General features: G+C 38.3%; 1 protein-coding gene and 1 pseudogene across 3 annotated transcripts in view; both read left to right on the forward strand.

Moving 5' to 3' along the window:
* The window catches only part of LOC103733969, a 10,433-nt pseudogene extending 4,084 nt beyond the window's left edge, over positions 1–6,349 (forward strand).
* Positions 1–6,872, forward strand: part of Galnt13 (polypeptide N-acetylgalactosaminyltransferase 13) — a 652,434-nt gene that overhangs the window by 449,392 nt on the left and 196,170 nt on the right. The gene's annotated exons all lie outside the window — the stretch shown is intronic.

A 6,872-nucleotide genomic window follows, 5' to 3' on the forward strand; every position in this document is an offset into this window, starting at 1 on the left:
AAAGTATACTGGCTATCAACTGCTCATGTGCATGAGACACAATATTTTATTCAGTTTATTCTCTTTGTTAAGACCTTATGAAATAATTTCAGATAACATAAATGTAGTATTTTAATTGAAAATTGTCTATTCTTTTAAACTCACCACTGTGTGCCTAAATCTCTAGAAAGTTATATCATGATTTTAAATTTTCAAGATGTAAATATTTTTAAAGGCAAAACTCAGCTATGGTATGTCATTAAAATGGTTAAATACCATACAAGAAATAATCTCAGCTGTCCCTATACCAACTGGCAAGTGTGGAACTTGACAGGACCTCATCATGGTCTTCCAAGCAGTTTCTATGATCACTCTTTTGTTCCAGTGGAAAATTAAGGCCTTGGAGACTATCATAGTTTTCTTAAGTAAACATCGATAGTGACGGTGACAATAGAATATTTCTCAGTGACTCTGGAGGTAGCTTAGTTGGTACAGTACTTGCATACTATGTATAAGATCCTGGGTTTAACCCCAAGCATTACCTAAACCAGGCTTCATGGTGCAGGTCTCTAATCTCAGCACTCAGAAGATAGAGACAAGAAGATCAGAAATTCAAAGTCATCCTCAGCTACATAGTAAGTTTGAGGCCATGCTGAGCTGCAAGTGAATTTATCTCAAGAAAGAAAAAACATTTTTATTTGTTTGATTCATAGTGCATGCACTTAATTTTTCCGTGGTCGATCTCAAGCTCATGTTCTTTTTGCCACAACCTCCCAGTTGCTGGGATTACTAGAGTCATGCCACCATGCCTGCTGCTCAGATTACTACTACCTTCTGTCTTTGTTTGCACCTTTTCTCCCTTCCTTCCAAAATCTTTATTGAAGGAACCCTAGGAGAAATTATCAAGGCAGTCACACTCCATGTAATTTATTTGTGTAGTTTGCAAGGAAGAGTTTATAGTATAATTTTCTCACATTATTCTAGAGTCTGAAGTATGTGGCATTTTTTTGGTCAGCATTTGTCTATTAAAGGCTTTATAATTGTATTGACTTAGTATTGCTATTACCTCAGTCTTAGTAATGCATATTGTTATGTATCCTACCTTTATATTTTCAGTTTAATAAAAACTTGAAGAAACTTTGCTTAAAACAAATATAATGTGAGCATTTATAAACACATTTTATGATCACATATAAATGGCTGTTGGGGGAATACCTTATCCCAGTAGACACTTATGATGAGCCAATAGTCACTGAGCTACGGAACAGTTGCTACCATCTCATAGACACATTTAAGAACTGAATTACATTGAAGAGTTCAAGTCAAGGGTAGATTTTCCTTACCTTGTAAATCAGCAATCATTACTGGGCATTTCACTTCTGTATTAGTACATACAAATTATCATTGTAGTTAGAAAGATAGACTAAAATTCTCCATTTTCTTATATCCTCAAATATGCCTATTGAAGGAGAAAGGACAGAGATCATGGGAACCACATTATTTCAAAGTTCTCTGTTTTGTGTGCATGTTCAGGCTATAGTGGGGAAAATGTGTTATCTTTTCATCGCCAATCATCAGGTTCATAGTGACTGATACTCCTAATAAAAAGATAACACGAGTAAATCATTTTTTTTAAAGTTTTTAAGCAAACTGCTGTATGAGAAGGGAATTTTCAGAAATGAAGACCAAAAGACTCTGAATGGTGTGCATTTTCATTTTTCTCATCATTCAAAAATGGATGGACATGAAGTAAGATTAAACTAAAATGGATGATCTAATTAATAAAGAGGGGGGTTTACGGTGGAAAGAGGTAGCCAAACTTGTTTGTTCAGATTCTTCTTAGCCTCAGGGCCTGGAGAAAGATGCCTTTGGAATGAGGTCCTATGACTGATTTTCAGGTAGTATAGGTCAGAGAATACTTTTATTACCATGTTTCAGGTGAGAAAGGTGAGAGGAGAGAGTTTGGCTTCTGAAGTTTTCTCAAATGCCAACATGGCATATTTTGGTAGTATTAGGTTCTGATCCCTAATACTAGTAGAGAGCCCATGCTACCACAAGCCATGATAGAACCAAGAAGTGGCAGAGTAGATATAAAGATCCATGAACATCTCAACCACAGTGCAATTCCACATTTGTTATAAAAAGGCAAACAATCTGAGAACAGGTGCCAATCATGGGTTTATGGAGGACTCATTGTACAGTCTGAATACAGTGTCTTTTAATTTTTTTCTCCAATCACTGTTCTGATACTCAGAAGGAGAGCCTTTTGCAGTGCTAATGTATGTCATGTAAGTCAAATTCTATGGCTAGCTGATTGAAAATATTTCTGTCCTACCTAAAGGTTTTGTTGCTTAAGCACTCATAGCTGACATTCTTTTTCTTCCTCCGAGACCCATTTTGATCGAAGATTTGGAATACAGATGGTCAAGGGTTTGGAAATGCTCTTCCTTCACCCCCAGTCAAGTCAAAGAAAGAGTTGGAGAAATGGCAGATCATTTCCAGTATTTCAGGCGATGACTGTCTGTATGACACCATATAGATCCACTCTCTGTACTGCCAGGTGATCATGTGATTGTCTTCCATGCACAGCGCCATCATTTTATTAAAACTATGCTTTGCTTTGGATCCTGCCTCCCTGTTTTGAAAGGTCTTTGGAGAGGGTGGGCTTAGTCTTTCTCTTATGCCAGACTGTCTTCATCTTCATTTTTTCTAATCTGCAATATTGCTTGACTCGACATCTTCTCTTTTTCTATACCATGTTTCATTGATCCCAGAAACCACTGCAATCTTTCCCAGTTGAAACTAGAATCCATTTAAGTCACTGCACTTTAGTGCTGTCAATTCTGTGGCAGTAAGATACACCGTAAGCCCCAAGCTCTCTCTCAAGGTTCTCTAGAGTAGAAGCAATCTTCATTTCACAAGAGACAATCTTTCTTTATGCTTGATGATTTCCCAAAGATGTTCTAAACACATTTTTCTCTGTTCAAACAGCAGTACTGATATAGCCTACCTGTTTGCTACTCAGTAAGACTCTAGCTGAGAGGTGTAAGCTAGTTTTTCCTTCATTCACTAAATCCCAGCCCTTGGCTTGTGAAGAAGGTAGATTTTCAGCCAAATCCTTGGAAAAGGAGGGAAATTCTCCACACCACTAATCTGGCATTCCTCATAATAATCATAAGGCCCTAAATCCCTTCTCACTGTGTGTTTGTTGTCTGTTATTTTCTGAATTCCAATCACTTTCAAGAAAGACCTGGGTATAGTAAAATGCTCAGTACTTTGCTAAATCACGTTTTTTAAGGAAAGAGAGCTTAGCATGAGATTGCATAAATAGTTGGATTAATAGCACTTGACAAGTTAATGTTGTGTTTCTCAACAACCTTGTTTGTGATGAACCATGAACTGTTTCTTATTTCGCAGTGTTGTACTTCCCCTCTACAGAATATCTTCAGTTCTCAAGAACTAGAACAGTATCCATTTGACGAAATCATTTTCCTTAATCTGATATTTAAATTCTTCTTAAAATGTAGCTTTGTAGTTTTGTATTCATCCCCAGATATGCCTATCTCATTATTCTAGGAGTAAGTTGTTTTTTTTTTCCTGTTAACCTTGGTAGTTAGTATTTAGATTGTTCAATTTGTCCACTTGGGGACAGCATGCAACTAGCTCATAGCAGCACAACTCCTGTGCCCCTTTCAGAGTAGTTATTTAGTTAAGGAAACAGGGATTATAAGGATATAGATAAATTGTATTATTTTGATAAGTAATGATGAAACTAAACGGGGTGCTAATTAGAGGAAAGTCACTGGGTGGCTACTGTAAATATAGAAATTAAAGAAAGATCCATTAAAATTTGTTTCAAAGAACTGTTTCATTTGTGTGTGTATGTGCGTGTGTGTGTGTGTGTGTGTGTGTGTGTGTGTGTCCTCCTTTGTGTGTCCCTGTGTGCGTTGTGTGTGTGTGTGTGTGTGTATTTGAGTGTATGTTTGTCTGTCTGTGTGGAGGTATATGCGTGCGTGTGCAGGTTATCAAAAAAGCAAGCTACCCGACATAAGTACTGGGCACTTAACTCCTCAGGGCTGAGAAACAAACCCAGGTCTTCTGTACAGTATGTGCTCTTAACTGCTGAGCCCTCCCTCAAGCCTCAAGAAAACCTCTCTTATGGGGTGATGCTTTAGCTAAGAAGAAGCCACTATATTAAGGAATGAAAGAATTGCAATGTAAGTACAGGCCAAATAGGTATGGAAGCTTTGGTGTGTGATAAAATATATAATGTAATCCTTGAAAAAAAGAAGAGAGTCATGCTATTGCTAGAGGGAAAGAATTATACCATATCTTAGAGAAACTGTGAAAGGATTTTGTTTCTATTTACAGATCAGTGAGAAACCATTGAGATATTCTAAGCAGTGACACAAAGTGAAATGATTAAATTTTTAAAAGACCCTTCTAATTTCTCAGAACAAAATAAATTGTAGGGAAGCAATTGTTGGAGAAGCAAGATGATTGGAAGAGTACTACAAGACCAGAGATGGAGATTAGGGCAAGATGGTGACACCGGAAATGGAGGAGCATGGCATCATGCACTGATTCATGCTCCCTCAAGGCTCATATGTTGAAGGGCTAAAACCCCATGACTGCATGTGGAGATTTGGCCTGTAAAAAGTTTAAAATTAAATGGCTTCAAGAGGTTTAAACTGAATCCAAAAGAACTGGGGATCCTCTAAGAAGAGAGGAGCTTTCTATGTATGAGTCTGTAAGGACACAGTAAGCAGGTGGCCATCTGTTATCCTGGAAGAAGTCCCTTACCAGAAGGTTATCATGCAGATGTCATGACAGTAGGTGTCCCAACCTCTCAAATATTAGGACAAAATTTGTGTTCTTGAAGCATCATCTAGTCTGTATCTTTGGATTTTTGGAATGACATCCTAAGCAGGTGAACAGTCAGTGAATTATTTATAGACAACACATCCAATGCTTGTTAAAATGTTCATACATAAAAAGGGAAAGAGAAATCAATGATGGCAACAAGCTTTGTGTTACTTATTTCATATTTATCTTAACTGATCACCTGGGAGAATGGTGGAAACATTTACTGACAATTTGAAAAATCCTAAGTGAAAGTAAAAACAGATTTGGTAGAAGAGGGTTGACTCAGAAACTTCACTATACACATATATATTTGGATGACTCTGAGGCACAGAAGAAAATGTGTCAAATATGTTTGGCTATGCCAGTCTGAATCCATAGGAATGGTCTGAAATGAGACATCAAATTAGGGTTGTTAACATTCAGATCATATGTACAGTAATAGAACAAAGAAGGTCACAAAGAATGTGTGAGGAGAGATGTAAACCAACATTTAAATAGTGAAGTAAAATGAAGAAAAGGAGAGTCCAAGAACAGAGCTCATCAGATCAAAATATATGTTGTTATTTTTACCATAGCTGTTTCAAGGTTACAGAATAAATATCATTTCACAATGAAGTAGAAAAAGTAACAAAAATAATAGTTGAGAAATGACATATATCTGTAAAATATATTTTATGAGCCAGGCATGGTGGCACAAGCCTTTAATCCCAGCACTCTGGACACGAGTGGCTTTCTGTGAGTTCCATACCAGCCTGGTCTACATAGTTCAAGTTCCAGGCCAGCTGGTGTTACAGGGAGACCCTGTCTCAAAAATACCACTTTCGCTCTTTTCCCCGGGTGTGCCACTGTAGATTCTCTTGTCATCAAGGGTGCCTGCCCGATTCGGTGGTACTGGTATTAAGAACAAGCCATACCCTAAGTCTCATTTCTGCCAAGACGTTTCTGATGCCGAGATCCCCATCTTTGATTTGGGATGGAAGAAGGTAAAAGTTGATGAATTCCAACTCTGTGGCACATGGTGTCAGATGAGCATGAGCAGCTCTCCTCCAGAGCCCTGGAGGTGGCCTGTATTTGTGCCAACAAACACACGGTGAAGAGTTGTGGCAAAGATGGCTTTCATTTGAGTGAGGCTCAACCCTTTCCATGTCGTCAAAATCAACAAGATGTTGTCCTGTGCTGGGACTGACAGGCTTCAGACAGGTATGAGGGGTGCCTTTGGGAAGCCTCAGGGCACAATGGCCACGGTTCACATTGGACATGTCATCATGTCCATCGGTACCAACTTGCAGAATAAGGAACTTGTGCTTGAGGCCTTGCATAGAGCCAAGTTCAAGTTCCCTGGCCACTAAAAGATACATATCTCAAAGTAGTGGGGCTTTACAAAGTTTAATGCAAATGAATTTGAAGACAGGGCAGCTGAGAAGCACCTCATTCCTGATGGCTGTGAGGTCAAATATATTCCCAAACACGGTCCCTGGACAGGTGGCCGGCCCTCCACTCCTGAGGACTCCCTCTGCACTGGGTCCTATGCCCACCAAGTCATGTATTCCCTAATAAAATCTCACATGCAGTCCCCCTTTAATAAAAAAAATATATATATATATATATATAGAGAGAGAGAGAGAGAGAGAGGGATATGTAGATAGATGCATAGATACATATATTTATATATAATTTTACAGAGAAGTAAAAAATGAGGTATGTTGGATTTGACTATAAAACAAATTGTGATTTTATTGTGTTTTATAAAATTTTGCGTTTGCTTTGGTTATTTAAGATGCACAATTTTAGGTCATACTATGTAAATAGAGGCATAATTTGGTAGGGGAAATCACTGATGTTTCAGAATAACAGGGAGATGATGGAATTAGTGATGCTCTTAAGATATGAGGGATGTGGAGCTGAAGAGATGGCTCAGCAGTTAAGAACACTGGTTGTTCTTGCAGAAGAACCAGGTTTGAATCCCAGCACCCACATGGCAGCTAACAACTGTCTGTAACTCCAATTCCTGGGGATCCGATGGCCTC

Source organism: Nannospalax galili, unplaced genomic scaffold (assembly GCF_000622305.1).
Source record: "Nannospalax galili isolate Female #2095 unplaced genomic scaffold, S.galili_v1.0 scaffold376, whole genome shotgun sequence".
Classification (NCBI taxonomy): domain Eukaryota; kingdom Metazoa; phylum Chordata; class Mammalia; order Rodentia; family Spalacidae; genus Nannospalax; species Nannospalax galili.